The sequence below is a fragment of the Lissotriton helveticus genome, chromosome 3_2 (assembly GCF_964261635.1).
Source record: "Lissotriton helveticus chromosome 3_2, aLisHel1.1, whole genome shotgun sequence".
Taxonomy (NCBI): Eukaryota; Metazoa; Chordata; class Amphibia; order Caudata; family Salamandridae; genus Lissotriton; species Lissotriton helveticus.
In genome coordinates, this window is record NC_136062.1 from 313,832,843 (window position 1) to 313,848,100 (window position 15,258).

The 15,258-nt window shown below is 42.2% G+C and overlaps 1 long non-coding RNA gene across 13 annotated transcripts in view; it reads right to left on the reverse strand.

The window, feature by feature from the left end:
* The window catches only part of LOC144826311 (uncharacterized), a 1,506,634-nt gene that overhangs the window by 1,182,755 nt on the left and 308,621 nt on the right, over window positions 1-15,258 (reverse strand). For 12 of the 13 annotated variants that reach the window (XR_013609779.1, XR_013609774.1, XR_013609778.1 and 9 more), the window contains one exon: window positions 7,426-7,528. This is a non-coding gene — a long non-coding RNA (uncharacterized LOC144826311). Of the gene's footprint in view, window positions 1-6,889; window positions 6,957-7,425; window positions 7,529-15,258 lie in introns of all 13 variants that reach the window. The other variant, XR_013609782.1, reaches the window with a different exon arrangement.

Sequence of the window (15,258 nt, forward strand, 5' to 3'; positions counted from 1 at the left end):
CGCTCAAGTTGCTGCGATGCGTAAACTTAGTAAACCCGGGTCCTTCTGTTCAGCTGCTGAACGTAAGACAAACACTGTGGAAAGTCTAGATGTGCTGATTCGATTACTGCACATCTAAAAATGTATGACTGCGGCATATTTTGGCTAAGCTGGTCCGTCCGGTTAATATTCAAGGGAAGATGAAATGAAGACCCATCCAAATGTACTCGAGAAGCACTTAGGAATCCCACACATGGATGAAATAAGCACTGTGAGTAATGCATTCATTTTTTGCATTGGATAATTGTTAATTGCAAGTGTCTCCTGCAAATTGGTGCCAAGGAAATAGCTCTGAATCCTGTTTACAGTAATGCGCGCTAGTTCTTCACACGGCTGCCGAGCTTGCTGATGTTCCTGGAATGTCCATGAGTAGTGCAGAGAGTGGCTAACAAACCATTATCAGGCTTCCTTGTTGAATAATAAAGCATGCAGGGAACACGGTGGTGAACCGAAACGAATTCGCAGTCATTTCCTTGTAGCAGACGCAAACATTTCTTGTAATATGCTCTCCCCGAAAACAGTGGAAGTTACTTTTTTGAAGCCAAGGCCCTCCCTCCTTTTGAAAACTCCCTCATGGGAACACTTCTGCAATTTAGGCAATGTTTGTTTTCAGTCCATGGCATTTCTTTTACAGTTATATCCTCAAAGCACTATAGATGATTAAGAGTGCGGTCTGTTTACATGGAAAGCACAAAGCATATTACTTGTGTTTGAATTCTATATGTCTGCCTGCTAAGGAATTTAACACTGGTTACCATGTGTGGCTGGCCTATCGAGTATTGATTGCTGAATCTTGTAAACTTGATAACTTAGGGGGTTCCGTCCTGTTTGTTTTCTCCCAAGTAATCACTGCTTTTAGGTCTGGCTTTACAGTGCAGAAATCTTGTAAACGTTTTGATTTGGCAGCAGTTGTGTGATTCCGCAAAAAAAGTGATTGCCCTCCATACAGCTGTAATAATTGTACTTATGTATCCAGATGCCAGGAGCAGAGTGTCTAAGCTTGAACTTTCAGGAGCACACATATGACATAAACTTGAAACTACAGAATGCCGTTTTGTTTTTGAGTGCCCTGGGCTACACTAATCTATGTCGATTTTTAGGTCTGGCTTGACAGTGCTATTATGTGACATTATGTGATCAACAAAAAAAAGAGCTTTCAGAATCCCTTGAGAGAGGAGGGGCTTAGACTCCACCCACATATTAGTACCCCTCAGTTCAGGATTTGAGTGGGCCTAATGTTTGTGCTTCCTCTAAAAAGACTGCCTGTATTGCACATTTTGGCTTGTGGCAAAGTTTTTACTTAATATCACGGACTGAGTTGGTTATGGTGGCGAGCCAATGATCATAGCTACAGGCCTGATCTGTTTATTTTGACATTTTATGATAACAGCACTAGGCCTGACATATTTATTGGTAAAATAATATGTTAAAGTTGATAGTCATTCAAGTTTGACTTGCTATCACATGTTACATGGAATCTCAGATTACCTAAGCAGGCAGTGGTTTTGGTGTTGGTCACCCAGTGACAATCCATGGATATAGAAGGTTAGTTCTGTGAGAATTTTTGTTACGCCGTCTTAGTAGGAATTTTTATTTGCATACCCAACTGTGTTTGTGAATACCTTTCTTTTTTGCAACCCTTCTTTTTTTATTTTGTGATTTTGTTTGTCAAAAATACAGTACGCTACAAACAGACATATAAGACATTCCAGAAAAACAGGGGGGAAACGGTAACAACCCAGGGGTGGAGGGGCAACGACCAGGCGTACCAGACGAGCAGGCATAACGAAGGTGCAAGCGCCAGGATTGTAGCAGAAGTTGGCCCTGTCAAAACAATTATGTCTCACTGGTTCTCTCCTTGCAACAGATTCTCTGTCCTGGGTGTGCATTCTAGGCAAAAAGATGGGAACATACCCAATCGCTAGTCACTGGCAGAGAGTCCATTTGTTGCAGGATGGGCCATCTGTCGTCGCCTGCCTCCGCAGATGGTTGTGGTTCTTCTCCTGGTCTCTTCCAGGGCTCAAGCCGCCTGGAATGTGTATCGGACGGTTGCCTTCTGTAAAGCTTATGTTCAGTACAGTGGGCTTGAGTTGGTTATGATGACAAGTTGTTGACAAAGAATAAAGGTGTTATCCATTCTGTGCGAAAAGTTATGTCAGATTTATTAGGTGTAATCTGTTTCTAATGAAGTTATGACAGGCCTTATTTATTGTGAGAAGCATGTGTTAAAGGCAATAGACTTTTGAGGGTAGATTGTTATTACACTGCGCTAAAGTCTGTAGGCAGGTATTTTGTTACAAGGAATTTCCCAGATTAGTGAAGTAGGTAAGGGTTCTGATGTTGGTGCCTCACCTGAAAAAATATGGAGAAATCTGATTTACACTATGGTAAGCCTGATTGGGCTCTATTAGTTAGGATTTTATATTGTTTTGACAACTGCATTTTGTACATATTTGTAATTTTATTGTGGTATACCGGATACCTGCCTTGCAAAAAGTCTTTTGAACCAACACTAGGAGTGACTTAGTTATGGGGGCAAGTCATTGAAAAAGTTTCTAGGCCTAATGGCTTATATTAAAAATCTATGATGAAGGCAGTAGGCCAGAGTTATTGAATAGAAAAATCATGCCTTAAAGTAAATTGGCATGAAAGAGTAGACAAGAGTTGTGGTGCTTGTTACCCCTTCTGACAAACTCTATGTTATGTTTTGTTATGTGGATTTGTACAACGCAACGTATCATCTCGGAGGGTATCCAAGCACTGGAGCAGGGGCGTGGGCCCAGCGGTGCGCTTAGTTGAACAGCCAGGTCTTCAGCTGCTTGTGGAAGTTGAAGAGTGGAGTAGCAGTTCTGAGATTTTCGAGTTTTTGGCAGTGATGAAGGAGAAGATACACTCTTCTTTCCTGCTACTGCGATTGTGCAGTTTTAACACAAGTGAGAGAGAGGTGGAGCATTCTTGACTGGTGGGATAGTAGGGATGGAATTGATTACTGAGCTAAGCAGGTCCTTTGTTGAGGAGGACCTTGGGGGTGTTGATACTAGCTTGAACTTGCAGCATTTCTGAGCAGATATCCAGTGGAATTCAGTGACATAGGGAGTGATGTGAGCATTTCTGTGGACTTCTAGGATGAGTCTGGTGGCAGTATTTTGGATGGTCTGTAGTCTTTGCATGAGATGGCTGGAAATACCAATTCTGGGGATTGAAAATCCTTAACGTCAGAATCTTTGTTAGGCCCTCTTAGAGGAATTATCACTTTACTTTTCCACCTTTTTACACTACATAACTTTATGACGCTATGCCTGATGGTTGCCTTGTTATGCCCAGTACAAGAGGTCTCAGGTGGTAATGGCACAAAAAGTCAATAATAAAAGCTACAGGCTTGAATGGTTCCCTAGTAAAACCTATTTGTGTTGCCATAGGTCTGATTTGATCAACACATTAGCCCTGACATATTGATTGTTAAAAGAATGTGCTAAAAATCAATAGGCATTTAAGGGTGGATTGTTATTTCTCTGTATTACAGACAATAGTTAGTCATTTTGTTACATGAAATGTCACAGATTACCTTTGTAGGGAAGGTTTCAGTGTTGGTTACTGCTACTAACATACCCTATGGGGAGAATATTTGCACTGTATTAATTATTGCTAGAATTTCTTCCAGGGGCGGTTGCTTAGTAGGTAACCTAGCATGATGTAGGAAAGTGTCAATGTGTCTAATTCAAGCAAAGACGATTGGGCCCCTGCAAATCATTCTGGAATTCTAATACAACCATTTGTATGATGCAATAGGCTAATCACTTCCATAGCCCCCTTGGCAATGCTACTGCAGTACCACTGATAGCAATGCCTCAGTTCAAATTCATGATACCATTATGTATATGAGTTGTGTTCTTAATAGGAATGTGGCTCCACATCAATATTTTTTATATTTAGAGCCGTATTGCTTAGGTCTTGTAGCAGGGTGTTGTGGGCATCCTCCATCAAGTATGGCAGAAATGCTAAGAGGCTCCAAGGTACAGTAGTGGCATAAACTCAAGGTTATAGGTACTTGGGTATATGTAGAGGTAAATGTACTAGGATGTAGGCTAAGGATGACATACTAAGTGGGGCAGGGGAAGCATATTTAGAGGTACTGTGCTATTGGTAGGGCAGAGGTGCTATGTTATATACTGCGGTAAAGGTACTAGAGTCTACAGAAGTAAAGGAACTAGGTTGTTGGCAGGGTTACCAGGGTACAGGCAAACAGAGCTAAAGATACAACTATAAGCAAGAGTAGAGAAACCGAGGTATAGCCATGCGTACTAGGATATTGGTAGAGTAGAAGTGTATGGAACTAGGGTAGCGGTACAAGAATATAGAAAAAAGTAGAGGTAAAAGGATACAGGCAACAGCAGACAATGAGGTGAGGAAAACATATATCTGAGGGAGAAAGAAGGGAAACCTATTTGGGTGTAGCAAGAGGCATCAAGAAGGAAGAGAAAAAAGTGGAGAGTTATGCCCTAATTAAACCAAATAGAGGGTAGACCCGATGGTGTAAGAAAAAAGGTACAGATCCTTCTGTAACTTAGAACTAAAAGGCTTTTATGAGCCGATAAATGACAGTCACTGGATTGGATTTGGCATACTAGTAATGCCATTCTTTTGATAAAGGTAGAGGAATCCTCTGTAGGGAAGGTTTACACAGATCATGTTTCCTTTAGTATGTTTTTCCAGAATCACAAATCACCATTTTGTTGCATGCTGAAAGGATGGATCAAACACATGGATCTTTGCTTTACTGCCGGCCTGCCTTCTTTCCTTGCACTTCTGACTATGTTGCCTTCTACAATGCACACTTTTTTACCTTTTCTTTTGTAAATTTTTCTTTCTCACCCTTTTTGCATACTTTTTCACTTTTCACTCTCTTTTTTTCCTGCACCCTGCCCCTGCTGCTGCTCGACCCCCGCGGCCCGCCTACTTCCAGCTTCACACTTCCTGCCTCCCAGCTGTCCAGCCCTCCCTCTCAAACTACTAAATGGCGGCAGCTGTACCAGGAAAGCCGCAATTTCGCTGACCTTGCCAGTGATCTGATTCTCTCCCTGCGTAGCTCTGAATGGTAGGTGCTGCCCCTTGCAGATCCACTGAACCTTGTTGGTTGGTGGTATGAAGTCCTCTTCCACCCATAGGCTCCCGCCTGTGCCTCATCTCTGGTGGTCTAGTGCGGAGCATCTTTGCTCTGCTGCTGGTTGGCCTTATGTTTTTGTGCTTCTGCCTTCTCTGCACTCTTTTGACTTTTTCTCTTTTCCTTTTTCCCCTTTTTTGCATAATATTTTCGCTCTCTTTTTTTTTTGCACCATGCCTCTGCTGCTCCTTGACCCCCGCAGCCCTGTCTCCTTCCAGCGCTGTGTTACCACGCTTCCCACCTCTAGGCCCTTCCCCTCACACTACTTAATAGTGGGTGCTGTGCAGCCGCTCAGCTGGTGCGCCAAGGGCAAGCCTGTCTGCGCCTGTCAGCACCTGGACAGCACCACGGACCTTGGTTCTCAGAGCTTCCACTAATACGATGCCAGCACCCTCCTCAGCCTCAACACCGAACACCAAGCCACCTGCCACCACCCATCACCTAAGAACACCCAAGCACCTTTCTCTTGCTGAAACTGCAGCTACACCCTAACCTGCCTCTGCCACCGACCCGCTCAGCTGCATCCTCCTCATCATGGAAATCTGGGACCTCCTTGACTCCGTCTCCCCTGACATCACCTACCTCACGGAAACCTGGATGAACTCCAGCGCCAGACCGGATATTGCCACTGCTATCCCCGATGGCTACAAAATACCCTGTAAGAACCTCACCATCTGACCAGGAGGAGGCACCACCATCGTCCACAAGAAATCCCTCAACCTTACCACCGACCCAACAACAAAAATGGAACTTCTCCACTTCCATGTCCAGATCAACTCCAACACCACCCTCTGTGGCACCCTCATCTACAGGCCTCCTGGCCCCCTCCCGCTCTTCCCTTTCACCATCAACTTCATCATACCCCAGGCTCTCACAACTACCGATTACATCCTACTCTCCGACCTCAACTTCCACCTGGGAAACCACAATGACCAGAACACTGCATCCCTTTTGGAGAACCTCGCCAACATCGGACTTAAGCAGCAGGTCATCTCTCCGACCCCGGCAACAGGACACTAGCACGACAAAGTCTTCTCTGCCTGCAAAAACATCACCTACAGCCACACCTCCGAACTCCTCAGGACCAACCATCACTGAGTAAATTTCTCCTCCACCAAACCCGCCAAACACAACTGCACTCATGGCTCCCCTGCTGCAACTGGAACAATGTCACAGAACATCTAAAAACAAATAGCCCAGCACATTTATTTAACAGGACAAACATTATATTCAAACTTCATCCTTTATTTTCTTTTTTAAAAACGCTTTGCAACCGTCAACGCGTTTCGTCCACACACGGACTTCTAAAGGGCTACAAAAGTACATTAAAAAACACTTATTTACAATACTAAAGGCAAACATTTAAAATTCACAATAATAAAGTACATCAAACATCGACTTCATTGTTCTTTAAATAAAAGAGCGCTTTTAATATATAGATCTTGTTTACAAAGATGTATCCTCCACAATATTTCATCTGGGAAAACAATGTCTTTTTATGACCTTAATTAGACTATCACGTATCACAAAAACAAAGACAACTGGACAAAAGAACGACGGAAGGAACAATTCTAAATAGTCAACATATGTTAGATTTCACAGAATCCAACCTATAACAGTCATGGTTTACTCTGTCAAACCTTAACATATATTCAAGAAAAGAGAGGTTTTTTCAAGGAGTAAACATACCTCACAAAAGTTTTTTATGGTGCGTTTTCACATAACCTTATTTGAACCGTTTATGTAATCAGTCAATCTGAAAGAAAATTTGAACATTGCAATGCAAACAGTCAGCTTCAAATTTATCCTTTCAAATGCATCATACTTCATACAGGCTGTTAAACCTCATTATTACAATGATGAACACGCTTAGGTATGTATAGATGTCCATGTTGATTGTCATGCCCACTGGCATTTCCACTCAAATTAAGAGGTATACATCAGCATGTTTATACATAGGGCCCGTAATGAAAAACTAATATGAATCTTGTTTTTTCTATATATACAAGAGCGCCTTACTTTATTCTATATTACTCATTATAAATAGGAAATTATTCCATTCACAAAGCCACAAGAATGCTTTTATATTTAAAAGACAAGGAATATACACGTTTTCTGACTGGTTTACCTAATCCAATAATGTTTTCCTGAGTAATAGGTACTTACAATTTAATCTGCACATGCAACATTATTGATCATAAGTAGATCCACAATATGTCACCTACTTGAGGGTGATCAGCGGCCCGTGTATGGGGTATTTTTTCTTCTTCAATTTTCCTTTTTATATGTGGGCCTCTTTTGTGCCAAGTGGTTTACAGTATTTATCGCCTGAAAGAGGAGGTGCAATAAATCACTACATTAAAAGTTATTCAAATCATACATTCAATCACTTTCCTAACGTCATGAGCAAGCGCTGTTTTTTTAATAAATACTGAGGCATGTATTCCTGATACACATCGGAAGCCGTACATGTAGTTCATAATGTTCCTTTGTATTCAAAAGGCCACCAAAATATTCTGTCAGTTGCCCATTTGTTTTGTGATTTAACCTTGCCCTGGCAAGCACCCGCCATCTTGGAGTGCATATATTTAAATAAGTCTCGCACAACAAAGTATCATATTATTTTATATTTGCTATCCGACGCTCAAGTAAAAACCGTACATTTTATTACTCTACTCATAGAATGCAAGTAGTCAGTTTACGGCAAACAGCCACTAGATTATTATTATTATTATTATTATTTCAATCTTTATTTCGGCCAATTTGACCATCAAAGATATGCAGTAAAACACATATAGTACAATATAAAACCATCGAAAATGTGCAATAAAAGGCCATACATTAAAATTCCTATTCTAGATTATTATTGCAATAGCCCCATTGACATAAGGTTGGTTTAAACCTGGCACACACCCGCCATATTAAGATTAATCTGTTACCGCATATCACATATCACGAAGTATTGAATCCCGCAATGTCAATTACTTAAAAACACAGGTGAATAATAACTGCACAAAGAAAATATTTCTTAGCAATAGTGTCAGTACCTCAAATGCAAGCATCGCACAGTCGGAAAGATTCCCCTAGTACTTACAGTGTCAGCGAGAAATGCAAGACCGCACGATCATCCACAGCAGAAGTGGCGCATAAACTTCCGCTCAAACTCCTGTCCTTTTTATATTGTATATAATTGCTTATTAGTCAATTAACAATTGCCAATTAGCATTTTCTTGTATATCCAATATCGTGTGATGCCTATCCGTGTGTGCGCGATAATCAGCACCATCTTGGAATGTAGTCTCTCATTATGAAATACTACCACTACGTTTAACTCTGGCCGTTTCACAATCACACTAGCACAAAATTGTAATTAATTTGATTCCTACTGTTATATTAAAATAGTCTGTAAACAAAAAGCATTAGCCATAAACGAAAAAATTAAAATAATGTCAGTGATACTGCGACCAAAATAGAATATTACTTCAAACGGACTGCGTCATTAAAACTAATTTTATCACAAATCTTGCGAAATCACGGATCTAAAAAGTACCGGAGAGCAATCAGCGGTGTAGTCGCATCGTATACAGATTGTGATATGCGCCATATTGGCTTGGTCTTGTTAGTGAAAGTAACAATGGCTATCGGTACTGGTACTATACGGCTGAATTATCGATATGCTTGTGAAAGCATTTTTTATAACGTATTAAAATTATAGTATCCAAAAAGAGACAAGCACGCACATAATCGCTTTAGCGATTCTTAGCATCACGCGGACGATCATATTAGTAAATTCTCAATATTAAATTTGCCAAACGTTGCACGATCGTATAATGTATTTATAAGAGCATATTAACTGAGATACTGCATTAGCACTCATCCACCTCCCTCAGCACAACCACACCGCTGACATCTATATACACCAATACCTCAGCAAGCAACCTCCGTTGATGGCTCTCTAACTGTTCAACGGGCTGTGCCTCTCAAAAAAGCACCCGGCAAGCAACACTCCAAGAAAGCCAGTTGGTTCACTGCTGCCCTCCACGAGTCCTTACATAGCCTTCATAGTCGCTGTCATCATACACCACATCCTCCTCAAAACCACAAAGAAAATGGCTTTCCAAGAAAGAATCAATGCAAACGCACACAACAGCAAAGAATTCTTCACTATCGTTAAGTTTTTCCTCAAACCCAACAGCCAGACCACAGAAGTACCACCCACCCAACACCTCTGCAACGTACTCGGCACCTGCTTCCATCACATGGTCAAGTAGAATTAGGTCAGCTGCGACATCCAAGATGCGTACATGACTCCTGCTACCACCACACACAACAACAACACCCCCCAACAGTTACTACTCAACAGGGCCCCCTCACCCCAGACAACACCCTCAAGACCATGAAGACCATTCACTCCGGAGATCCTCGGTCCCCTATATGCATCACATCTTCCACAAAGCCGCCACCACCATCGGCCCCAAATTATGCCACACCATCAACTGCGCCATCGAGACCACCACTTTCCCCGATGACTGGAAACATACAGAGATCAATCAATCAGAACCCACAAAGATCAGCTGCAGAGACCCCCATGGCTCTTCCCTGAGCCCCATGGTTCTTCCCTGAGCCCCACTCTCTTCAACATCTACTAGGCCCCACTTGCTGCTTTAGTCAAGATCCACGGACTCAACATCGTCTCCTACAACAACAACACCCAGCTGATCCTCTCCCTCACGAAGCCCACAATCACCAGAAACAACTTCCACAATGGGATGAAGGCCTCATTCTGGGGCCCAACACCTCTGCTTTGAAAGAAAGACTCCTAGTGGTCGGCCGAGTTAGGAATTCCCCCACACCTACGGATCATGCACGAAATCTCAGCATCATACTGAACTCCTGTCTGAACTGTCAGAATGCTATTTAGCATAAGTCTCTGACAGTTCCCAGCCTCTGTTGAGCCTCTTGTAACACATGCATTTATACTTGAAAGGGAGAAAAAAGGTTGCTAAGACAATTCTTTCATATCTACTTTCTGGTTGCTGGAGGACACTGCATTTACCCTACCAGACTCCTGTCATTGGTTTTGTTGTGGTAACAGTGCCTGACTCAAACAGGATTTTAGTGTTACATGCGGGAGGACACTGGAATTACCATCTCTCAGAGTCCAACCTTAGTGTGACGGAAGACCTTAACCATCATGAAAATAAATACCCTGATACGTGGCATTTTGGGCCTTTTTTTCATTAAGCGAAAGTGGGTTGTGGGTAGGGCTACTGCTGGGATGTTTTACCCTCTTGGTTAGGCATGCCCAGGCATCACTCCCACTGATTTACTAGAGACATAGTGTGGCACCTCCATGCACCCACTTCCGAACACTTTCTGGACCTGCAGAAAATCAAAAGAGAGCTTGACCTCCTGTATGTGCCTTGCGATGAGTCATAAAGGGCTGGACCTGCTCCCTCTTGTACACAAGACACAGGACATCGAAGTATACTCCAAAGGTCAGTTGGCTGACCTCCAATGTGGCTATAGGGATATCAAAAGCTAAAAGAGGCATTTCCTTAAAGTACCTAGCAGGCCAGTGGAATTTGCCCCTGGACTGGACCCTGCTGTTGGCCTTTGCCTGACACCCTGTGGGTTTCTAGGTGACTGACCTGAGGTCTTTGGTGGGTTTAGAAGAGTATTTCTTTGGTTCATTGAGACTTAAAAGATGAGAGCCTGATTTAGAGTTTGGCAAATGGGTATTTCCTTGAGCATCTACCCGACAAATTTTGTGATGTCTTCTGCCTGATCGAACATCACTTTTTACAAGAACTGCTGTCACAGCAGTTCCTGTTAATGTATTGATAGTTTGTCGGATGGCTCTGTCAACATGATGGAACTATGCCACAAGCATTCAATGTTTTATTCATTTTCAAAAAGAAAATCCCAAATTGAGATTTTCATTTTGAAAAAAAAACCATGATGCCCTCATCATGGGAGTTTTCTTTCATGGTGTAGGGGTCATGTTACAGTCTTGCCACCAGGTTTTAAACTATTCATTGGATGAGCGGACAAATGACCAAACCTCCAACAGACCTTATTCTGGTGGCCCATCAGAGGTGTAAGTTGGAGGCAGAGACAATGTAGTTTCCGCCATCAACATTCTAAAGGTCTGCCCAACTCCAACTGCGGTGGGCGGGCCTTCATTTTGGAGGAGAGGGTACTCCATCCCCATTGAGATGTAGTACTCTCTCTGTTAAACTATGAATTAGGTACTAAGTCAGAAGGTGAAGCCTTCGACCATCACAAACTGGGTTGGGTATCTGAATCGTGCTCCTTCACGGTCAGCCTCTAATCATGTCTTGGTCCCAGTCAACCACAACCATTGATTATCATTTGAACTTTGTTCTTTTTTAATCTATTTTTACTTTAAACTTTATAAACTCATATCTCTGGTTCCCACTATTGGATTATTGTCAATTTGAAGTCATTCTGTTTATGAAATTTTACTCTATTTTCCTAATTCTGTTTGTGATTTCTATTGTTTGGTATTCAGACTTTTTATTATTGTTCTGGTACTGCATATAAACTTTACACAGTGCCATTAGTTAAGCCTGTCTGCTCTGTGCCAAAGCTACCAGTAGGTTGAGCTCAAGTGAATTTAGACACTATGAGGTTTCACACTGACAAAGGCTGTGATTATTACTTGAGATCAATGGTTGTCCACTTTAAATAATAATCCAATTACCTCCACCTACAACTATACTACGTAGGAGTGGAAGGATGTTTCACCTAAAGGAGATTAGAGTGCTTGCTGTCATCATCAGCTACAAAGGTTCTGCGGAACCTAAGAGGATGAATCTTATAACTCACCCACTAACCTATGTAACTGTGGACAATGGTGTTTGTGGTTGTGTATTTACCCTACTAAAATGCTTCAAATGGGAATAACCAGGTATGACATCTTTCACCTAAGCTGTTTGAAAGTAAGCACAATTATATTAAGTTGAATGAGCTTTAAAGGTGGTCACCAGAGAGAGATTTTCATATGGCTGAGTTAGCATGATTGGCAGATATCCTGTTGCAACCTGGTTTTAAATGACCTCCATTGTTTTCTATCTGTAGAGTTAAAGTCTCCCTGGCGTTGTATCCTTTATGGTTTGTGTTTTATGGTCCAAGTGCATTCATATTCCCATATTTCCCTGTGCTTATTTGCCCAAGTGCTCCTGTAATAATTTAAATTATACCCAGATATGTACTGGTGGTAGTGTGGCCTGTAGCTGGCACAGCATGGTATTTTATGAAAGCACGTTTTCATATAACAGCAACTAGTCTGATGTAATTTCAATATGATGAGACTGAACTATCACTTGCATATTACATATGCAACCAGGATCTGGAACCATATACACATATCCATCAGGACTGCCCTAACACTGGTCCAAATTTAGGGAAATGTTTACGTCTCATCTCCTTTAAAAACATTATATCACAATGCTCTAACTTCCCACATCCCAGCTTCCTCTCTTATTACTTGTATCACTTTATGCTCGTCTTTGACCATGAACAAAGCAATGCTGCCTTTGGACTACATTCTTGCTATAGAAATTCTATACACATACATACATACATACATACATACATACATACATACATACATACATACATGTTTTCTCCTGGCAAAGGATTAATGAATGTATAATGCCAGTTGTAGGAATTATTATGACCACTATATCTACTGCCATATATTTAAAGTTGTTCTTTTTTCTCCAGGCACATAATTAGTAATAGTTGTTTTGCTAGGGGAATATCTTATATGTACTATTTCTTTTCTGTCATAACACTCATTAAATAATGCAGAAGGCAGCACACATAGAAGTAGCAAATCGCCATAATTGAAAGTTTATGTACAGGAAGGAACATCTCCCTGCACAATAACAATCATTCCCTGCAACGCAGGCACCATTTCAGTATGGCACAAGGGTGTCTGTGTTGGCACTAGGCAGATATTTTTAGTAAACAAAAAGGGGTTGGAGCACACTGCTTAACCTCCAAGCACTGTTTGCCACTTAGCATTATGGTAAATGCAGTTCATGGTGCATGCTTACTTGAATATTTGCTGGAGAGTTCCACCAATGTTGGTGCAGGCTACTGCTGTATGCTGTAAATCTCTAGACACGTGTTTCTGGCTATCATCCGTCATCAGTAGAGATAAAAACGAATTTAATCTGGGGTTGCTGAGCAGGCTGCCACAATCATTTATGGTTTCAGTACCTCTCACAGGTGCACAGGTGCATCTCCACAAGCTCGTCAGCACAATGGTTCAAGGGAGCCTTTGCAAACAAAAAGGGGTGGGAGCACTCTGCTTCACCTCCCAGCACAGTTCACCCTCAGCATTATGGTAAATGCAGTTCATGGTACATGCTTACTTGAATATTTACTGGAGTGTTCCACCATAGTTGATGCAGGTTAGTGCTGCAAATCTCTAGACACGTGTTTCTGGATATCATCCATCACCAGTAGAGATAAAAACTAATTTAATATGGGGTTTCTGAGCCGGCAGCCACAATCCTTTCAGGTCTCATTACTTCTCACAGGTGCATCTCCACCTGCACATCAGCTCAGTAGCTCAAGGGAGATATTTTTAGTGTCAACTCAAGCGAAAATACAGAGGTGCACCATATTACTGTAAATACGGCGTATCCCTGATTTTTTTAAATGATGCAGCGCAGAGCTGCAAACTTTGCTGCTGCGCTGCACCATCTCCTTGTGCATATGCTCCTTTGTTGGAATGGCAATGCCCCCTGTTTGGTACATAGGCATGTTCACCTGAGGGCCTGACTACGTGTCTATCTGGTGTCCTGACCTTTTATTCTGGAGCTGGCATCAAGCTCATCTAAGTGTGTATGCAAAGGCCTGGGACTGTCTATTACTATGAGTCCTCCTCGATCTGTCCTGTGACCTCATGGCCCACCATGCATGCCCTGATTGTTCACAATGGTCTAGGTCCCTGTCAAGGGTTTAGGATTTGATCTGTGTGTTTTTTATTCAAATGAGACTCAGTACAACACTGCCCACCTAAACTCATTGGCCAGTGGGGGCTTGAACATGAGGACGTAGGAGGATTGTCGGCGCAGACATTATAGAGTCAATGAAGAGAGTAAACAAAAGAAAAAAGTCTAGGAGGGAACAGAGAGAGAAGGGAGCAAAGGAACTGTTACTCGTGAGCAGTAAAGTCTAGACGATGCAATCAGGTAGTGATTGGTGGGTGCAGCTATTGACACTAAACCCAGAACTCGTAGCTAGCGGGGGCTTGAGAGTTCCCAGAACTCAGTAGAGAGGTACGTAAGGCAGGGTTGCCACATCTTGTCAAAAAGGGGAAGACACTGCATTTCCAGTACCATTATCTTCTCCATCCCTATGATAACCCACAATTTGTGTAGCCAATCTAGATGTGTCGGAATAAATTCCATACCTCATTTGCTAAGGAGGACTTGTTTGGCTGCCCTTAGGGTGAAAGTTATGGCCTTACCCTGGGGGGCCTGCAAATCCCTGAATCTAGGGATCAAGAACCTAGCCCTAGGATGACTGGTATTCACAACACTCGCTGGAGTTGGAATAGTTAAGTTTCAGAAAGAAAAAGTTTTCTTTCTTGAGTCCCCTCACTCACCAGGGTTTCCCCACGGTGACATGCTTCATCATTGGGGCCATCCCAGTCCTCTACGGACTGAGGCGTGCTATGACTTGCGGAATTACGTAGGATCACTGATGTGATGGACTATGTGTAGTGCAGTCAGTGGAGTGAAGAGGAGTGGGTTTAGAAGTGAGTAAAAACTACCTATCTAGTGGGTGACGATGATTTATTCTTGCTCCTAGAAGGTATGATTAAAAACGGGGTAAAACACTAGGGGTCCTAATTACAATGAGTTAAGTGTACCTAGTAATTTGAGTCAACAAGTTTCGAGCGTTCCCCTAGCTCTTCGTCAGGACACACAGGGAACAGCCATGTGTTCGCCACTCCTAGTTGTGCTCAAGTGAGGTAAAATCTTAATAATTCAATGCTGCAACAGTAAAGCATA